At 40.3% G+C, this 22,550-nt stretch overlaps 1 protein-coding gene across 2 annotated transcripts in view; it reads right to left on the bottom strand.

Moving 5' to 3' along the window:
• MAP2K6 (mitogen-activated protein kinase kinase 6) overlaps positions 1–22,550 on the bottom strand; it is a 112,292-nt gene that overhangs the window by 54,334 nt on the left and 35,408 nt on the right. The window contains exon 1 of one of the 2 annotated variants that reach the window (XM_077163692.1): positions 7,332–10,631. The exons of the other annotated variant lie outside the window; for it this stretch is intronic. The gene's annotated coding sequence lies outside the window, so the exon portion shown is untranslated. Of the gene's footprint in view, positions 1–7,331; positions 10,632–22,550 lie in introns of those variants that run through there. 2 annotated transcript variants of the gene reach the window in all.

Here is a 22,550-nt window from a genome sequence, read left to right as displayed (position 1 = left end):
GCGTGAGTCTAGCCAAAAACTAAAGGACAAATACTGTATGGTCCAACTGATGTGAACCGACATTCAAGAATAAACTTGGAATATGTCATTGGTAACAGAGACCAGCAGGAGTTAGAAACAGGGTAAGATAATGGGTAGTTGGAGCTGAAGGGATACAGACTGTGCAACAGGACTAGATACAAAAACTCAAAATTGGACAGCACAATAATACCTAATTGTAATGTAATTATGTTAAAACACTGAATGAAGCTGCATCTGAGTTATAGTTTTTGTTTGTTTGTTTGTTTGTTTGTTTGTGTCTTTTGTGTTTTTTCTTTTTCCTTTTCTTTTTTTTATTATTATTATGTTTATTTTTTTCTCTATATTAACATTCTATATCTTTTTCTGTTGTTTTGCTAGTTCTTTTCCTAAATCGATGCAAATGTACTAAGAAATGATGATCATACATCTATGTGATGATGTTAAGAATTACTGATTGCATATGTAGAATGGAATGATTTCTAAATGTTGTGTTAATATCTTTTTTTCTTTAATTAATAAAAAAAAAAAAGAAGGCCAATGAAGTTCAGGGTTTCTCTCTCAAGTGAGAAGACACATGGCAAACACAGTCAGGGCTTTTCTCTCAGCTGGAAGGGCACATGGCAAACATAGCATCATCTGCTAGCTTTCTTTCCTGGCTTCCTGTTTCATGAAGTTCCCCAGGAGGCGTTTTCCTTCTTCATCTCCAAAGGTTGCTGGCTGGTGGACTCTCTGCTTCATGGTGCTGCAGCATTCTCTGCTGTATCTGAATTTCCCATTCTCCAAAATGTTTCCTCTTTTATAGGACTCCAATAAACCAATCAAGACCCACCCAAAAGGGTGGAGACATGTCGTCACCTAATCCAGCTTAACAACCACTCTTGACTAAATCACATCATCCAGGGAGACGATCTGATTATAGTTTCAAACATACAGTATTGAATAGGGATTATTTTACCTTTATGAAATGGGATTTTGATTTAAACACGGTTTTTCTAGGGGGCCTACTTCCTTTTAAACCAGCACACATGCCATGTGCCTGCCCATGAGACGATAACACAAGCCAGAACCCAGAGTTGTGTCTGGAGAAGCTAAAGTGAAGGCCCAAACACCAAGTGAGGAACACCCCCAGGAAACAGAGGCTGAAAGCAATGGAGCCCAGGAGTAAAGGACCAGCAGATGCCAGCCAGTATCTTCCCAACTGACAGAGGTGATCTGGATGGCATCAACCTTTCTTGAGTGAAGGTAACCTCTTATTGGTGCCATAGTTTGGATATTTTCTCAGCACTAAAACTATAAACTTATAACTTATTAAATTACCTTTTTAAAAGCTGTCCCATTTCTGGCATATTGCTTTTGTCAACATTAGCAAACTAACTTTTACCTTCACCTCTAAAAAGTAACCTAGGAGACAGCGAAAGTGAAGTCCTTTCTCCTTCCATGAACATACCTAATCTGAGTCTTGACTCCACTCTTGTGGCCATGGCACCAGAACACCTTTACCTGTCCTCCCCACCCTCCACCTCCCTCTACAATGCACACACATAGTCCTCTGCCCGTTAAGATCTTCTCCTCTTGCATTCCAGATCCAATGCCTTCTTCCTATATATTATCCTATTGCTTTCCCTTCCCCAACCCCCACAGGCCTAAAAGCGATGTGCTACATCTACTGCTTTGTACAGTCAGGTGATGGGCCACACATACTTATGTCAAACTCAAACCAACAAACTTAACAGATAGCACCTCTGTTAACTCTCCCAACTGCATAATGAGTTGTTATCTTCACTGTGCAGATGAGAAACTGAAATCTACAATGGTCAGTAAATAAGCTAAGGTATTACAGCTAGATAAGAATGGAGCCAGGTGTGTCAGGTTGGAAGCCTACATTTTTCTCCCTAGACCATTTGATGTGTACTGTGGGCATGGGACTTCTGTACCATGCCCAACTGCACTCCAGCCCACTTCCCACTTCAGTCCAATTCAGCACAGGTTTCAATCAGCTTCCAAGTAGATAGAAGCTGGCAGCACCCCATCTCCAGCTGCAACATATACCTTCTTCTATCTCTGGATTCCTGCTCTAAGGCGTCTCTGACAACTGAGGGAATCTGCTGGCCTACTCACATGTCAAACCCAGAAGTAAAAGCACGTGAGACCATCTGTGATCAATCAACAATGATGGCCAGGAGCCAACGAATAGCCCCTTCAGTCCCCTGTGCACACAGTTCTGAGACACATTCCATGAGGCTCTTAGACAATCCCATGGGATCCACATCAGTTGTTTCTAGCATCAACCACGTTGGCTTTGACCCCAGCCCTGTTTCATCCCCCTTGTCGCTCACAGCTGCTTCTTGGGATCACATTGCTAAATAAATCTCTTCCACACAAGCCTCTATCTCAAGCTCTGATTTCACAGTAAGTTCACACCAAAAATGTGGTCCAGAGCAGGATAATTCAGCAGCAGGTGAGACTGTGGTGCAAGCTACCCTGCTGCTCAAGCTATTGGGGCTCAAGGAAGACTCACAGTGAGTCATGATTGGCTTAGCGCTGCACCTGGGGCTGGGGTGAGCCCATGACACACCCCCTCGCCCCCCACCCAGTACACGATCACTTGGAGAAGGGTGAGGTACCTGAAGAATAGGGGTTTCTAATAGGAAGAAAGGAGGAGGGCTATGAAGCACAGGAGAGACAACAAACTCTACCTGTGTTACATTATCTGTGGACAGGATTGGGAGGCACACAATCCCTTGAAATTATATGTACAGCTTGCTTTCTATGTGTACAAGTCTAATTTTCTGGAGTAGGGATCTGCAGTTATCATTAGACTTGGGAGGTTCAATGGCCCATGAAACACTTAGAACCACTTTTGTTTTAAAGAGACACATTCCTTAATATTAAACTTCCGAGCACCCTGAAGCTCCTTCATTACACTTTTTGTTCTGGGACAGAAATTGGAAGTCGGCACGGCCTTTGTCAAAATGCAAATATTTGTCTCAATTTGAGTCCTACTTGAGCTTGTTCCTAGAAACTGACTTTTCAGGCTTCCAGGACAATTAAGGGGCACGAAATCCTCTATGCATTAGACACGCTACCTTTTAAATGCTTATTCTTCTAAAGAAAAAGAGGATCAAGAGGGGGTCCCTGAAGGAATAAAGGAAACAGAAGTGCAAACTGCCATGTAGAAGAAGTCAAGCCACGGCTTTAGGTGCCAAAGAGCAAATGTCAAGGCAGTGTGGCAGATTTAATGTGCTCTTGAGATCTTATCCCTTTACCAGCACAGACAGTGTTCAGGACCCTAGCAATAATGCTGCCATCTGGGACAGCTGTGGCAACAGAAAGAGATCAACTTGTCCAGAGCTTTAATCCTCCAGGGCTCCTCCAACAGTTCTATTTATCTATCTGAAAAGGCTTAGTACAAAGGCATCTACTGCAGCCGTTGTGGGGGGTGGAGTGGGGTTGGGACGATAAAAAGCATGTGCCCTTGGGTGTGGTCCCCCAGGCTCTGCCAGGCAGACAACTGCCATGCAGAGATGAAATCACGGAATGCAGAAGAGGCTGCTTAGCCACCTCCTTCATAGGGTGGCCCTATAAAATGATCATCCAAACTGAGACACTCTTGAGCGTGAAAGAGGGCAGAGGTAATGATTACGTGAAGTGAGAGGTTCAAAGCAGGGCAATCCCAGAAAACCAAACAGACGGCAAGTACTCTATAAAACTGCCCTCTGCTCCCGGTCTCTGTCATTGATCAAGCACTTTGTATGAGCCCAACACTGTGGAAAGCATCAGAGAAGGTACAAAAATAATAATAATAATAATAATAGAATAGCATAATGATAAAACGTCACATTATCCAAGACATAACATAACATAAACCACAATATGACACTGTGTACTTCTTGCCCATAGGAGAGCTCTCTGCTCATCCTGACACTGCCCTGGCTGTCTTGGGCAATAGCCATTCTGGCAGTCCTGGAATCGAAATTAACCAAAGTTTATTCTGCGCTCAGGTACTGGCATCATTTGCATGCTTTGGTTTTAAATCTTTGATTCAGAATACGTTTGACTGAATCACTGGTCTATTTCAGTCTGGGGAATTAAGCTGCATTCAGAAAGTCCTGATGTAATTGCACACACCAGGGTAGGGAAAACATCCGCTGGAGGTGGGGAAATGAAATAGATCTCATGGGGTGCATATCAAATATTTCTCGAACCCTGATCAAATTTTTACATTTTGAGTCATCTCCAGATCCTCCCCGGGATCAATAATCATTTATGTAAATTAGTCGTTAGTCCAGTCCTCTTGGATAAAAGATATTTCAAAATCTAGGACCTCTGATTTCTTGCTCGTTATCATTGGGCTAAAAAAAGAAAAGAACAGCAATCTTACTACTGATGATATAGAATCAATTACTTAAAAAAAATGCTACAGGCTAATTCTGACTTCAGGGAAAAATAGCAGAGTAGGGAGTTCCAGGAATCAATCATTCCACCAAAACAGCTATTAAACAGGCAGGAACTATCTGCAATGACTATTTCGAAACTCCAGAAATCAGAAGAACACTGTCGAGCATCCAGGGACCAGCAGGAGGAAGAGGCTAATAAATTACAGAAAGGAACTTTAAAGTGCTATCTTGTGTGGCAGCTACTAGCGCCCATCCCCCACTCTTGCAGCAGAATTAAAAAAAAAATTAAAGTCCATGGAAATACACTACACAAATAGTGAGTGAACTTTAATAGTACAATTATAAAAATGTACTAACAGCTATTGTAACAAATATTCCACACCATCACAAGGTGTTGGTGGGGGTGTGTGGTATATGGGAATCTTATATTTTGTGATGATTGTTCTGTAAACTCACAACTTATCTAATAAAGAAAAAAAAATACCATAGATCTCTTGAGTTCATAAGTAGAAAGTATTTATTATAAAATAGAAAATTAAGAAAAGTATAAAGAAGAAAATTGAAGCTACCCCAAATTCCCCCACCTAAGCATTAACCATTATTAATATTTTTGGTGCATTACTTGGCAGTCATTTTTGTATGCATGCCTATAACCATATGTATTAGTTTTTTAAAGCTGCTGGAATGCAGTATACCAGAAATGGAATGGCTTTTAAAAAGGGAATTTATAAGTCTATAGGTCTAAGACCAAGAAAATGTCCAAAGTAAGGCACCAACAAGAGGTTACCTTCACTCAAGAAAGACTGATGCCATCTGGAACACCTCTGCAGGTGGAAAGCACACGGCTGGTATCTGCAGTCCCTTGCTCCTGGGCTCTGTTGCTTTCAGTCTCTTTTTCCTGTGGGAGCTTCTCTCTTGGCTTCTCCAGAGCTGAGCTTCATCTTTTGGTTTCCCTTGACTCTCTCCAGATTCTGGTTTGCTTAGTGTCTCATGGGAAGGCACATGGCCACATCTGCTGGGCTCTCCTGTGTGTAGGTATCTGCTCTCTCTGTCGACACTTCAAGCATCTCCAAACATCTGCATCGCTGTCAGCTCTGCAGCAACTGTTCTCCAAGCATCTGCATCTGAGGTTTCTTCAAAATGTTTCCCATTTTAAAGGACTATAGTAAACTAATCAAGGTCCACCTAGAATGGAGTAACATCTCCCTCTAATCAAAAGGCCACACCCTAATCAGATGTGTCACATCACCAAGGAAACAATTCAATCAAAATTTCCCACCCTAAACAATAGGTTTGGCCCCATGAGATTGGACCAGGATTAAAACATAGCTTTTCTGAGGTACATAATAGTTTCAAACCAACACACCATAAATACTTACGTAGATATAGAATGTTCGCATGCTATTAAGAGCATACCATTTGTATCCCTTAACATTTCATTATGAACATTTTCTCCAAACATTTGCAATATTTTTTGATACTTTTTTTGATTGCAAAAGATTCCATTCAATGTTCTACAAATACAGGCTATGAATATGTGTATTTATTCATAATTGTCAAGTGACCAATTTCATAGCAACATACATTACTAGCATGTATAAAAGTATGTTTGACTCTTTAAAAAAGTGATTATTATTATTAATAAGATGAAAATGACATGTTAAGTCACTCAGTTTACAGGACTTAAATGAAATCAATCCACTTTAAACAAACCAAAGCCTCTGAAATGGACCAAGAGATCAAAATCAGAGGCGTATCAGACTATTTTCCCCTAAAGACTGATCAGAGAACAGAGGCACATGCTCTGTAGGGGAACACTTGCTGGAAACAGACTAATCATTTTAAATTATACTAAATCATTTACCTAAACAATTTAAAGCTTTCTACAAGCTCTGCATTGGGCCAGAAACTGGGAATACAATGAAGAATAAGCCACAATCTTTCCTTTCAAGGGCTGTAAAGCCTACAGGATGATTCAAATTCAAAAGTGACACCATGAAACTTGAGCCAGCAGAAAACTGGCTGTTGCGAGAGGGCAAACAGAAGTTATAAAAGTCGATGAAAAAAGAAAGAAAGAAAAAAAGTCGATGAAGACTATAACAAGATTTCTTGTATACCAGATAGATTCAATTTTTTCTACCCTTTGATGTAGTTTGATATCTGTAAAGTCAACTAATTTACCCTCTATGATACTATTATAGTCAACAAACCTGGACTGAACCCCTACAATGTAAAAGCACTGGGTTAGGTACTGTGGATACAAACATGAGACATGGCGCTTGCCCTCAAGGAATTCACATTTTGGTAGAGATTGCAGATACACAACAAGTAATTCTATTATGACTAATAGCAGAAAGAAGCTCTGAGAGAACTTGGGCAGGGCAGCAATCCAGCCTGGGTGAGGGGGTCTCTAGCTTAGTTCCAGGAGAAGTATGCATTATGTTGGGGGCACAAGGGAAAGGGGAAAGTTAGAAAAGGTGAGTTGTTCCAGGAGAGGGATCTCACTCATCTTTCCACCACGGTGTCATCCAGCATCAATCTTCTCCTTCTCTTCCCTACAAAGGCGAGCATGGCCCTCCCATCAAAGGCCAGCCCATGCACTGGACTCTGGATCCATGCATGCTTGTCCTGGAAGGTACTTGAGGTATCCCTCCCTCTCCTCATTGCCATGCCACTTTTGCCTTGTTTATTCCCATCAGAAACAAATGCGCTCTTTTATTTGCTGTAAGCTTCACATCGTTCCACACTCTTATCAAGCTATGACCCCACTTCTCTAAAAATTTCCCATTAACATTGTAGTGACATGCACTCCACACAACAGCTAAAAGATCCTATAAGATACGATTCTTGCCCATGTCCCTGATGTCATCTCAAACCACCCCCCTTCACTGGCTGTGCATGAATTGTCCTCACCTTCTTTTTCCGTTCTTTGAACCCACCAAGCTCATACACATCTCAGGGTCTCTGCACAAACTGTTTACTCTGCCTCGAACGTTCATTCCCCCAGTTCTTTTCATTATGGTTTCTTCTCATCCTTTAGACCTCAGCGGAAATATCCTCATCATAGAGAGCTTTACCTGGTTACCATATGCTAAGTTTGTCTGCCCCTTTATTCTTTATCTCAAACCCTTGTTTGTTTCCTTTGTGACACGATACAGTTCATAAATATGTTCATTCTTTCCACACGTGGTTTCATTGGCCTTTAAAGCTGGAAATGAAGCTCCATGAAAGCAGAAATAGGGAGCTGTTCACTGTCTTATCCACAGCCCTGACCATGAAGGGCCCGTAAATAGCTGCTGAATTATTTACTGACTTCTGTACTCAATCTGGTAACAGAAAGGAGAATGGATCGAAATCAGAGACAAGATTGGAGGCAGGAAAGCAGTTAAGGAATTTCTGCAGAGGTCTAAATGAGAGAAGGGAAAGGCCTGGACTGGACTTGATTAATAACAGCAGAGAAATGCCATTGTAGAGACTAGGAAATCTGAATTGTACTGAAAAGGTCTTTCTAGGGGGAGTGGCGAGCACCAATTGAGAAAAAGAACAGAGAAGGGGCACATTTGGGGAGGCAGAAAGCGATGCATCTGTGCTGGAGAAGCTTGAGGTTGAGGAACCATCCAATTATAGAAATCCAGCAAATGACTGTCTATTCAAATCTAAAACTTCAAGTAAAGTGCTGGAGCAGGATCCAAGATTAAGGAGTGCTATTACTATTAGATTCAGATATGTAAATACTAACATTTATTATGGCTATAGTATTTCCCGGAGGTTCCCAGGTGTCTCATGGGAAAGTCCATATCTAAAGCCATTATTTAATGGCCAAACTGGCAGTTGTGAAAAGGGAAAAGAACTCAGTCCAGAGCCCTCCTCTTCAAGAGCCAACCAATACACAACGAAAGGAAACACACCACAATGGCATTTCAGAGCTCCATATAACCCCCTCTCCTACCGTTTCTCCCCTCCTAATCATCTTAAACCTCCCTGGCTGCAGATGGTCCATTTCCTAATAAAATTGGCCCAAGAGCATGAAATGGCTGTGATCTCTGTAGAGATCCAAATCAGGATCTCTCTCTGGGAAATGTTAAAATGCAGATTCCAACATTTTCTAGTCACTTCTTGCATATGTTCATCATATATGGTAATTTTACTTCCTCCCATAATTTTGGCCCTGCAGAGAACCCTTGATTCATGCCTGGAAGGCATATAGGAAGAAATAATTGATTAAGGAATACTTAGCTTCAAGTACACCACTGTTCACAAAGGTAGAAAAGAGCCAGTAAGGTTATAACTGATGAGTCATTATAGTTTCTTATTGCTGCCCATGTAAATACTAAGATGCACTTTTCTACTTTGCTCTAGTTGTCTTTGCAACGGACTCCACGGGCAGAATCCAGCTTAACAAACAGATGGCATGGCAAAACTTTCATTGTTAATATGATTGTTTAAAACCTTGAATACATTTTCACAGAGCCATGATACTATAATAAGGAGCTTCCTAGAGCAGTCTACCAAAATATTTAGGCTTCCAGTCAACCAAGCTGGTGGCTTAAGATGCTCCGGGGTGCTGTTTTCTCCCACAGAATCTTTGACCAACTAGCAAAAATTGCAGAAGCATCTTCCTCCCTCAGGACTCCAGAAAACAACTTGGCAATTGCCAAATCAGAAAAACACAGCTTTAAAAAGGAGTAGGAGAAGAGTGTGGCACCCTTACTGGTCCTTCCTTGCCTACCTTCCTGGCCCAGTATGGAGCCAATCTGCACTCCCATTGTGGGTCCCTGGCTCTGTACAGAGGGAAGAGAGTAACCCCAATGCTCATACTGCAGTGGCCACATGTAAGTGCCAGCTATTGGGTAGAAACCTGAAGGACTAAACAAGGGACTCATCTATGGCTCGCATCACCACTGTATATTAGCCTCAAAGGCAGAAGCAGATAGCAGACATTTAAAGAAATACAAAAAAAAAAATTAGGTGAAGGCAGCCTAGGGCAAAGGATTACCTGCTTTAAATCCTACAATAGGGCTTTCCGGCTAGTGGAGAAATTTGAATTCCTGTAAACAGGGGAATTCAAGACACCAGCCAACATAGAACCAATGTTCAAAGACTGTGAAACATGTTTTTGCCTTTGGTTGGTTTTTGTTAGCTCCTGGAACTAAAGAAATCTCTGTCATATCACTAGCTGGATATAAGCTAAGGAAGAGAAGTTTAGGGACTAAATATGACAGTTCACAGTTTAAAAATTTAAAATATTCAGTCTGCACCAAAAGATTGCACGAAAAACAAAACCAAACAAAACAAAGGAAATGATGGGCCATCCAAAGGAATAAGACACAAATCCAGAAACTGTCCACAACACACAGGACAAATACTTTAGAAAAAATGACCCTTAATATGTTCAAGAAAACAGTGAAAGAACAATATGAGAATTCCAATAAAGAGAAATTTTAAAGAATGAAGCAAATATTGGAGTTGAAGACCACAAAAAACTGAAATGAACAACAGATTGGAGCTGGCAGGAGAAATAATCGTGATTTCAAAGACAACTGCAACGATTCAGGCTGAGGAACAGAAAGAGAAAGAATGGGAAAAAAATGGATAAAACCTGTGAGGCTTGTGGTGTTACCATGAAGCATACCAAAACATGCACCATCAGAGTCCTACAAGGAGAATAAAAAGAGAAGGAATATTCAAAGAAACAATGGCAGAAAGAATTAAACAAAAGACATGAATATGCACATTCAAGAAGTCAACAAACCCCAAACAGGATAAACTCAAAGAGATTTTTATCTCTTCCCAAATATACGTAGTCAAACTTTGAATGCCAAGGAGAAGGAGAGAGTTCTGAAAGCTGCAGGAGAAAGCATGTGTTATGTACAGGGGAGTCCCAGTAAGACTGTGTCAATTTCTAATCAGAAACCATGGAAGCAAGAAGGCAGTGGGATGATACATTTAAGTGCATGAAAGAAAACTATTGGCAACCAGGAATTTTACTTCTGACAAGACTGTCTTGCAAAAATGAGGAAGAAATTAAGACACTTCCAGATAAACAAAAGCTAAGGGAATAAATCACCACTAGATCTGCCCTACAAGCAATGCTAAAGAGAGTTCTTCAGACTGAATGGAAAGGACTCTAGACAGTGGATCAAACTGGCATAAAGAAATAAAGACCTACAGTAAAAGTAACTGTACAGTTAATTATAAATGCCAAGACTATCTTATTGGTTTGAGGGTTGGGGGGGAGGGTATGTAACTGCACTTTTTCCTTCTTACAGGTTCTAAAAAAAATCCAAATGCATAAAAAGTAATGATAACTCTATGGATTTGGACATACAAGGAATAAACGTACAATTTTGATATTTAAAACAAAAAGGTAGGAGGGCAGATGGATATAGGAACAGTGTATGTGTGTGTTAATGAAGTTAACTTGGTATCAATAGAATGTGATTATTATAGACTTAGGAAGTCAAATCTATATAACTAAAAGAAAATTTATGGAAAGCATATACAGAAAAAATGAAAAGGGGCTCATAGTGGCACACAACAAAAAATCAACTAAATATTAAAGTTGGCATTTATGGAAGAATTAGAGGACAAAAAGAGGTACAAAACTTACAAAAACCAAACAGAAATAATGGCAGAAGAAAATCCTGCATTATCAGTAGTTACTTTAAATGTAAATGGATTTAACCCTCCAGTGAAAAGGAGGTTGGAAGTATGGATACAAAAGCAGACCCAACTATATACTGTTTATAAGAGACTCACCTTAAATTACAAGACACAAGTAGGTTGAAAGTGAAAGGATAGAAAATATATATATGCTATGTAAATAGTAATCAAAAGAAAATATAGACAACCATATTAAGAAAAATAAGCTCCATTGTGTGATTGTGAAAACCTTGTGTCTGATGCTCCTTTTATCTATGGTATGGGCAGATGAGTAAAAAATACGGATAAGAAATTAGCAAATAATTGGGGGAACAAAGGTCAAAATAAATTGAATAGATCGAAAAAAAAGAAAACTTCAAGTCAAAAACGTTTGCAAGAGACAAAGAAGGTCACTATATACTGATAAAAGGATCAATGCAACAAGAAGGTATAAAAATTATAAATACATATTGACCTAATGGCAGAATCCCAAAAGATATGAAGCAAATAATGACAGATTTGAAGGGAGAAACAGATGGTTCTATATTAATAACAGGAAACTTCAATACAACTCTTTCAGTAATACATAGAACATCTAGATAGAAGGTCAATTATGAAAGAGAAGAATTGATCCAATTATATGTTATTTATAAGATATTATCAACTTCAAAAATATTGAAATCATACAATGTATCTTGTCCAACCATGAAGGAATGAAGCTAGAAATCAGTAATGCAGGGAGAACTGAAAAATTACAAATAAGTGGAAATTAAACAATGCACTCTTAAACAACCAGTGGGACAGACAGAAAAATCACAAGGGAAATCAGAAAATACCTTGAGGCAAATGAAAACAAAACCACAACATACCAAAACTTACAGGATGTAGCAAAGGCAGTATGAAGAGGGAAATGTATAGCACTAAATCCTTACATTGAAAAACAATAGAGAGAAAGATACCAGAGACTTAACCTCACAATTAGAGGATTAAAAAAAAAAAAAAAAACAAAGAAAATTAAATGCAAAGCCAGCAGAAGGAAGGAAATAAAGATTAGAGCAGGAATATATGAAACAGAGAATTAAAAAAAAAAAAAAAACAATAGTAGCAACAAAACCAAAAGTTGGTTCTTTGAAAGATCAGTAAAATTGACTAACCTTTAGCTAGACTGATAGAGAAAGGATGCAAATAACTAAAATCATAAATGAAAGGGTTGACATTACTATCAATCCCAAGAAATCAAAAGGATTGTAAGAGAATACTATGAACAATTGTATGCCAACAAATTAGATAGCCCAATTGAAATGGACAAATTCTTAGAAACACACAAACTACCTTCACTGACTCAAATAAAAATTAGATTTCAGGGGGTACAAGGGTAGATCAGTGGTAGAATTCTCACCTGTCACACAGGAGACCCAGGTTCAATTCCCAGTACATGCACTTTCCACCCAAACAAACAAAAAACAAAGAAAAATTCAATAAATGGGGCTGCAATAAAGGAATACTTACATGGAAAAATAATGAAACGTGACCCTACCATACAGCATACAAAAAAAAAGTTGAAAAGAAATTAGACCTCAACAGACCAATAACAAGTAAAGAGATTTAATCAGGAATAAAAAAACCTCCAAACAAAGAAAAGCCCTGGAAAAGATGGCTTAACTGGTGAGTTTTACCAAACATTCCAAGAAGAATTAACACAAATCTTAACCTCTTCCAAAAACAGAAGAGGGTGTTAGGTTGGGGGAACGGGGAAAGGCACTGCAACTGGAGCTGCGGAGGCTGTGTCACCCTTCCCAACCTGACTTTCAGAACTAATGAACCGCCCCTTCTAGATGTCACTTTTAAGGACCTCCATCCTTAAAAGCTGCCCGCACTGGAGCCCACGTGTGGACTCACCTCTCTCCATCTTGGATGCAGTGAGCTCTATCCGGGAGCACAGAAATAAACTCGCTCACTTAAAATTTCCTGGTCTACTTTTCTTCTTTCTCACCCTTTTGCCTCCTAAACCTTTCAGAGGGGACACTTCCTAACTTATACTATGAGGCCAACCTCACCTTAATACCAAAACCAAATCAAAATACCACTAGAAAAGAAAACTATAGACCAATATCCTTTATGAATACACATAAATATCCTCATCAAAATATTAGAAAACAAAATCCAATAACACATTAAAAGATTTATACACCATGATCAGGTGGGACTTATCCCACATATGCAAAAGTGGTTCAACGTAAGAAATTAATGCAATGCATCACATTAATAGAATGAAGGCAAAAGAAAAACACATGATCATCTCAACTGATGCAGAAAAAGCACTTGACAAAATCCTGCACCCTTCTTGATAAAACCACTTAGAAAACTAGGAACAAAAGGAACTTTCTCATTATCATAAAATACATACATGTAATACCCTCAGCTACCATTATACTCAATGGTGAAAGAAAGAAATCTGTGTTCCTAAGATCAGGAACAAGACAAGAAAGTCCACTGTCGCCACTGTTACTCAACATTTTACTGGAAGTTCTTGCCAGACAAATTATGCAAGAAAAAGAAACAAAAGGCATCCAAATTGAAAGGGAAGAAGTAAAATTTTCCTTATTTGCAGATGACATGATTATAAAAATAGAAAATCCTGAAAAATCCACAACAAAGCTAGTAGAGTAATAAATGAATTCAGCAAAGTGGCAGGGTACAAAATCAGCATACTAAAATCAGTAGCGTTTCTGTACACTACTGATAAACATTCTGAAGAGCAAATCAGGAAAAAATATCCATTTGCAACAGCATCTAAAGCAATTAAATATCTAGTAATAAATTAACCAAAGATATAAACAACTTGTACGTGAAAAATACCAAACATTGCTAAAAGAAACCAAAGAAGACCTAAATAAATGGAAGGACATTCTATGTCCATGGATTGGAAAACTAAATGTAGTTAAGATGACAATTCTACCCAAAGCAATTGATAGGTTCAACACAACCCTAATCAAAATTCCTACAGCCTTCTTTGCAGAAATGGAAAAGACAATCATCAAATTTATATGGGAAGAGTCAAGGGTCACAAATAGCTAAAGCCATCTTGAAAAACAAGAATGAAGTTGGAGGCCTCACATGCCTCAATTTTAAAATTTATTGAAAAGCTAACGTAATCAAAATAGTATGGAACTAGCATGAGGACAAGTGGAATACAGACCAATGGAATCAAATTGACAGTTCAGAAATAAAAACTCACATCTCTAGGCAACTGATTTTGACAAGGGGGCCAAGTCCACTCAATGGGGAAAGAACAGCCTCTTAAAGAAATGGTGCTGGGAAAATTGGATATCCTTATGCAAACGAATGAAGGTGGGCTCCTATCTCATACCACAAAAATTAACTCAAAATGGATCAAAGACTTCAACATAGGAACTAAAACTATAAAACTTCTTGTAGAAAACAAAGGAAAGAATCTTCAGAATCTTGTATTAGGTAATGGTCCTTAGACTCTATATCAAAAGCATGGGTGACAAAAGTAAAAAAATAGACAGATGAGGCTTCATCAAAATTAAAAACTATTGTGCATCAAAGGACTTCATCATGAAAGTAACTAAACAATGTCAAGAACAGGAGAAAATATTTGGAAACCATATATCTGATAAGTTTTAATATCCAAAATACATAAAGAAATTCTACCACTCAAAGCAAAAGGACAAACAGCCCAACTTAAAAATGGTCTAAGGATGTGAATAGTCATTTCTATAATAATGCCAATAAGCATATGGAAAGATACTCAACATCATTTAGCCATTAGGGAAATACAAATCAAAATCAGAATGAGATACTATTTTACACTTACTTGAATGGCTGCCATTTCAAAAAAAGGAAAATAACAAGTGTTGGAAAGGATGTGGAGACAAAGAAACACTAATTCACTGTTGGTGGGAATGTAAAATGGTGCAGCCACTGTGGAAAAGTTTACCAATTCCTCAGAAAGTTAAGTATAGAATTACCATGTGACCCAGCAATTCCATTTCTAGATATATACCCCAAAGTCATTGAATGCAAGGATTCCAATAGATATCTGCACCCCAATGTTCATAGCAGTGCTATTCACAATTGCCAAAGATGGGAGTAACCCAAGTGTCTACCAACCAAAGAATTAATAAATACTATGTGGTGTACACATGCAATGGAATATTACTCAGCCATAAAAAAGGAATGAATTTCAGATACCTGCAACAACATGGATAAACCTGAAGTCATCCTGTTGAGGGAAATAAGCCAGACACAAAAGGACAAATAGTTTGAGCTCACTGATGAAATAATTAGAATAAGCAAATTCAGAGTCAGAAATTAGAATACAGGTTACCAGGAGCCAGAATGGTGGTAGGGGGTGGGAAGTTAGTATTTAATTAGAACAGAGTTTCAATTCGGGGTGATGGAAATGTTCTGATAATGGGTGGTAGTGATGGCAGCACAACATTGTAACGAACACCCTGAGTTATGTTTTTGAATGTGGTTATAGAGGGAAATTTACTAGAATAAAAGTTTTTCAAGAAAAGCATTGAAATGTAAAACACAAGAAGTGAACCCTAATGTAAATGATGGACTATACTTAATTGCAACATATAATTGCAATAATGTTGTTTCATCAATTCTAACAAAGGTATCACACTAAGGCTAAGTGTTAGTAATAGGGAAAATTATGCATGTGAGTGGAAGATATATGGGAACCCAGGATTTTCTGCATTTTTCTGTAAATCTACAACCTTTCTAATTTAAAAAAAAGCCATTGATCTGACAATATAAGTGAATCGTATATCTTTGAAGCTGGAACAGGCCTTAGGTGAATGGAAGTCAACTTTTTCATTTACAGATGAAGAACCCAAGTCTGTTCCAAGCCGTGTAGATATTTCTGCTTGAAACCATCCACCAAGCCTAACTTGTGTCTATGAGAAAATGCTGTCAGATTTCAACTGGGAAAGATAAGACGACACGATTCCCATTTTGCTTTGACGGGAGATACAGGGTCTTTCCCAGTTTCAGACCACTGAGCAGGATGCAGTGCTAATAATGGCTTGAGAAATAAATTCCAGAAAGGACTTGGCCATGGAACAGAGGTGAGGGGTAGGAAGGAGGCTCCAGAGACAGGCTGGGAAAGCTGAGATAACAGTAAATGTCAGAATGTCCCTTGACATTTTTTATTTCACAGTTTATAAGAACACCTTCATATTGGGGAAGAGAAGCTAGAGGGAAGTTTGCTAGAACAGAGGAGAAAAGCAGGAGACCTAATCACCTTTAAGGAGAGGGGAAAAAGGTTGTGAGCAATCAGGGGCAGAAAAGGGCATTCCTATGATGTGCAACTTCTCCTGGTGGGTCTCCTCCTTCACCTCTCCAATGAACAAAGTCAGCTGTGAGGAAGCATCAGGAGAGGGTCTTTCTTCTTTCAACCTGCTGCCAAGCATACAGTAGGTTGCTTAACAAACATTTGCTGTGTGAACATTCAGACCCTGGAAATCTTAAAATAAAAATGAAGCAATGTTGCCCCTGTGCTGAGGTTTAAAGGTCAAATTTAGGTTGCTTTGATAGAAAATGCAAAAGGACAATAAAAACTGAAGTTAAAGAAATAAGCAAGCAGGCTATAACTTATAGATCTGTAGAATGTAGCAATATTCTACTCAGAACTTCTATATGCAAAGTGACCGTCTCCTAAATCCAACTGAGAATGCTAACAAGGCCAGGATGAATCTGAAGCTCCTGCATGGACTCTGCTCAATTTCATAAGCTAGGTCTTAAAAGCATAACTTCTTAAAGGTAAACACAGATATAAAGAAAAGAACATTCTAGGGGCAAGAGGAAAAAAAGCCACAAGCACAAGAGTATGGAGGTAGGAAAGTGTGAGGGACTTGAGGACATCCAGTTGTGAATGAAGGAGAGCAGCATAAGTGAGGCCTGGAAGTGAGGCCAGGCCTGAATAACTCAGGGTCAAAGATGCAAGGCAAAAATATACGTGGCAGATAGACAAATAGAAGATGAAACTGTAGCTCATAGTAGTTAAGAACTTTACTCAAGTCCATCAAACTAATGAAGGGTAGAACTGGGACTCAAATCTAAAGTTCTTTAGACTGCTGGTCTAGAATTCTCTCTAAGAAACCACGTCTGCCATGGCCCTTGGGGAAAGAGTAGATGGCCTAATAGAATCCCATCAGCACACTGTGTTCTTGGGTCATTTTATGGAAGGACTGCATGTTCTGGAACCCGTAGAGACCTGCCAAGAATCTCTTCATGGCTGGAATGTACTCGCCACACCAGCCAGCTGACCAAATTCCTTCCCAGACAGAGGAAATGCTAACTGGCTCTGCTAACTCAAGTTGAGCTACCCAAGTCATGCCTTGTCGGGGTTCCCCTTACTCTATTCAAAGCCCGACTTTGGAGAATGTTGCAATGTACCCAGGAGTACCAGATAAAGCAGGAGAGCCTAGAAGGAAAATTCAGCATTAAGCTTGACAATACAAGCCCAATGTGTGTAATTAATTCCAAATGGAAAATGAAACCCTCACTAAATTCATCTGCCCCCTTTCAAACTAGCACACGTAAATTTGAATTAAAATTGGCATTGTGTTTTCTGCAAAATGAAAAGGAAAATAAAAGCAATCTGACTGTCAACCGTGGCGAAAAGAGTCACAAAAAGTTTGGAGCTGCAGCCGTTCTTTCTTTCTTCCATTTAAATAATGTGATTAATAATTAAATTGAATTTTATTGGCCCAGAGTCTTCCTGTCTATTCCTAAGCTGATGAAGTTGGCAATGGTGTATCTCTCCTTCACTCTCAGAGTTAGACTTAGGACGAGAATGTAAAGGCCTCAGTTGACCTTCACTGAGTAAGGGTCGCCCTCAAATGCTAAATCACAGCTCTTGCGGTGGGGGTGGGGAGCTCTTAGAAATAGTGCCAGCGGAAGGGAGCCCCACAGCTTTCTCAGCAGCCTACTTTCTCAAGCCAGCGCTCCTCAGAACAAAAATGACCCTGTTAGGCATCACAAACAGTCAGAAAAGCATGCTGCCAGACAAAGCCAGGCTATTCAGGGGTCCAAGGGCTGTCCCTTCCTCCCCTGGGGCTCAGTGACCCGACAACTCACAGAATCTGCTGTAAAAAATGGAAAAAATAAATCTCGGTGGAAGGAGAAGGGGATAACGACAAGGGCAAGTCATTCCCTCATTCTTTCTGTTGCACTGTGATCATGCAGGGCTGACAAGGCTGGCAGTTCAGGTAAGTGGTTTAGAAACATCATCTAAAGCTCAGGGAGGACAGCTGAGAGTGTTTAGCCTACAGAGGAGAAGATTAAGGGAAATCACGAGAGTTTTTATCCCATCATTTCAAGGGCTGTCACATCAAAAGGGCAGTAAGGGAAGTTTTTCTTGCAAATAGTCATTAGGTTAGTGAGCTCTTTAAATCTGTGTCAAACAGATTCTCATCCCACTTCTTTAAGCAGCTCTTCTTAATCCATCCTTGTGGGTTGGCTTGACCTAAGATTCCTTCTTTAGCCTATTCTCTCCTTGGGCCTTTCACCCATGGTAACCTGTTCTCAAGGTTTCTATGACTCCAGGCAACTTGTAAATATTGAGCCCTGGTCCATGCAGTCTTAGGTAGACCTCTGCACTGGTCTTCTGACTGCCTTCCCCCTGAGGCCGGCGCGTCTCCAATCCATGGTCCACTTTGCTATCACAGATACAGAGTCATGCTACACCCCACATTAAAATCCAAAGTCCTCAGCATGGCACCTGTGGTCCTGCTTGATCACCCTACTTCTCCGGTCTCCTCTCTCAGTTTGCCCTCAGAACACCTCAGGTGCAGCAGATACTCTCACGCCTCTGCCCCAGCCCATGCAGCTGCACTGCCTGGAATCCCACTTCCTCTGACCTCCTGCTGGGACCAGATGCCACCCACTCACCTTTCAAGATTCAGCTGAAGCACGATCTCTTCTACTGCAAATCTCGAATCTCGGGCCTGTCATCCACTCACCCCGACTTCACCACTACCTCCCGCCGCCCCCACTCCAGCCTTCCGGCCAGCACTTTCCCTGTACACTTGGCAGTCTGTTTTATTTATTCGTTTACAAGACTGCCCCCTGCTAAATAGGAAGCATCCTAAAGGCAAGGAGTCATATTTGCTTCATCACACTATTCTCAGGGGCTGGTGGGCTGCCTGCCTGGGAGGTGTTTGGTGAACGTGTAAAAAGAAGAAGGAAAAGAAGGAGAGGAGAGGGAGGGAGGGAGGATGTTTGGGAGAGTGGGGAAGAGGGATGGGGGAAAGGAAGGAGGAAGGAATAAAGAAGAGATGGAGGGAGGAAGAAAGGGGAGAGGGGCTGGGGGGAAAGGTGGGTAGAGAAGGAGAGGGAAGAAGGGAGCTGAATTTTTCTTAGACAGAACCCCCCACCCCACTGCCTTCAGTGCATTTTAATGCAATTTTATTGAACTATATTATATAGTCACACACCATATAATTTATCCAGTGTTCAATCAATGGTTCACAGCATCATCAAACAGCTGTGCATTCGTCCTCACAGAGGATTTTTGAACATTTTCATTACTCCAAAAAAAGCAATAACAGGAATAAAAATGAAAATAAAAGTAAAAAGGAATACTCCAAACACCCCATTCCCACCCCTCCCATTATTTATTTACTCTCAATATTTAATGTTCAACATCACAAGAATAACATAGTTCAAGGTAATTAGTTACCTAAAGGAAATCCTTACTAACCATTAAAATAACTATATTAATGCTAAAAAAAAATTGCATTGCAGGAAATCTGAATTTGTAAAACATGTTTTTAAGTACAAAACTCTTCAGCGGCCACCTACTTCCTACCTTGGGGGTTGGCGGGGGAAGTCAGCATCAGGTCCAATTTCTCCCTGGCTTAGACATTCAGGCTTAACTTTGTACACCAGCAACGGGAGATTGAAAGCACCGTGCATGATTTTTAAAAAGGTTGCCAACCTCCAAGAGGTTTGTTTATAAGCACTGAAAAAAGGCAGTGGATTTGAAAATAAGGAAGACCCTGGTGACTTTGGAGAGAAGAGTTTTGGTGAGGTGGCGGGGAAAGAAGCCTGGCTATAGGCAGTAAGAAAAGAATGGATGCTGAGAAAGCGATGACTGCAGCTACGGACTACAAAACTTGTAACTCAGGCAGAAAGTTGGACAGTAACTAGAAAAGGCAGCAGATATACAGCAGAGGCACAGGGACATGTAAGTTTTTAATACAAGGTGAAAGGAGTATATCAATAATGGGAAACAAAGCCAGGTGGAAATTTGCGGATAACAGAGAGGTGATAGTGCTATTGAGAGAATATGGAAAACTGGAAAGAAGGACAAGGGGAGATGCTGAGAAAACACTAATTTTGAGGATAGGTCTTCTCAGTGCAATGGTTTGGAGGAAACCAGAGAGTTAAGATTTGCCCTGGGATGTTGTTCTCAGACATCAGGGTGATATGATTTTCTCCCCGGGTGTTTGTTTAAATATGCAATAGGATTCTGAGTCAATATGTCAAGGGCAGGACCAGTGAATGTGCACTTTAATAAGTACCCCAGGGAACTGTGCTGCAGGTAATAATGAAACCAAATCTCAAGAAGGTCTGGCCTAGGGCAGCACTTTTCAAACTTTAATGTGCCTATAAATTCAGACTCCGATGCTGTTGGTAGGGTAAAGCTGGAGACCCTGCGTTTCTGACAAGCTTCCTGGTGCCACTGGGGCGACTCATCTTCAGATCCGGGGACCGTGCTTGGAGTAGCAAGGCCCCAGGGAAAGATACACTGTATAGAGCAGAAAGCACAAGTTGGGGTCCCTCATTCGTTCAAACATTTATCCAGACCATCTACTGTGTGCTGAGAACTAAAGACTTTCAGATAAATGCAGCCCAATGCATGTTAATAAGCATCAGATAAGACGGAGAAAACCCTAACCACGCTTAGCAATGACAGTCTTGCCTTAAATGTTCACTGTCAGTGCACCAAGGTAATTAGAGACAGAATAGGGAGTCATAGCCTCATTCTCTAAACTCGCAAACTGCATCCTTCAAAGGAAGAAGCCACCATTATGGGAAGGCTAACTAGAGTAAAGAGAGGAGGCCAGGCTGAGGAGGCATCTGTGGGGAGAAACAGCTGGATTTAGTGATCAGGAACTAGTGGGAGAAATCCTCTAGGCCACACATCATCGGTGGCTCCTACACCACACCGAGAAAACTACAGTCCAACCAAGCATTCCTCTGTAAACAGTGACTGCTGACTCCTCACCCTCCAATGACTAGTTTTCACTTATATGTGTGATGCTCAGTAAACCAAACTTAAATGAGTTTAAATATCTGATGATTACAATGGAGAAGGTTAATTCAAGCCAATTTCCAGAATCAATGATTTTAAAGTTCTAAAGACATAAAGTTGCCTTACTTCAATTTAAACGAAGCCCCAACATGGACTTCAGGTCATCCCTAGCAAAGCACCTCTCTGTGAAAGGAGAGAAGAGACACCTCAAAACTACTATTTTCCCCCAAGGAGGTTGAAAACAAAGGGCCAGCCAAAGTCAGGTTCTAATTAGGTCCACTAATTAGTCTGAACGACTTTCCCCGGTTTGCCCAAGACGCTCCCTGTTCCAAAACTGAAAGTCCAGCATCCCGGAGACTCACTCAGTCCCCCGCAAATGGGATAGTTGGTCATCCTACAACTAATAAAAACTCCCATTACAGCCCAGAAAAGCCCATATTAAGAAGCACAGGTTAAAAAAAAAAAAGGAACTATCAGACAAGGAGTTTTTAGGAACTTTGCATCCATGTTCATTTAACTTTCATGACATTCCTACCAGGTCCATTTTTTTAATCAAATAAGTAAACTGAGACTCAGGAAGCTAAGTGTGTTAGTTAGATTCAGTTGTCAACTTGGCCAGGTGAGCATACCTAGTCTTGTTGCTGAGGACATAAGCCAATGGTACATGAACCTCATCTGTTGCTAATTACATCTGCAGTCGGATAGGAGGCGTGTCGGCTGCAATGAGTGACTGGTTTGACTTAATTGGCTGGTGCTTAAATGAGAGAACGCAACGTAGCACAGCCTAGCAGCTCGGCATTCCTCATCTCAGCACTAGCAGCTCAGCCCAGGCCTTTGGAGATGCAGAAAGAAGTCACCCCGGGGAAAGTTGTTGGAACCCAGGGGCCTGGAGAGAAGACCAGCAGAGACCATTTTGTGCCTTCCACGTAAGAAAGAACCTCAGTGGAAAGTTAGCTGCCTTTCCTCTGAAGAACCAACAAAATAAATCCCCTTTTATTAAAAGCCAATCCATCTCTGGTGTGTTGCATTCCAGCAGCTAGCAAACTAGAACACTAAGTGACTTATTAGGCAAAATAACAGCTGGTCATAAAGGGAAAGCCTTTAGGAATCACTTAATTCAATGTTTGGTGAACAAAGAGGTTTATCATCCAGAAGAGAATAATGCTACTGCATCCCCAAATTGAACGGTC

The sequence above is a fragment of the Tamandua tetradactyla genome, chromosome 6, assembly GCF_023851605.1.
Source record: "Tamandua tetradactyla isolate mTamTet1 chromosome 6, mTamTet1.pri, whole genome shotgun sequence".
NCBI classification, from domain to species: domain Eukaryota; kingdom Metazoa; phylum Chordata; class Mammalia; order Pilosa; family Myrmecophagidae; genus Tamandua; species Tamandua tetradactyla.
The sequence above is the reverse complement of the archived record's forward strand: the minus strand, read 5'-3'. Positions and strand labels throughout refer to the sequence as shown.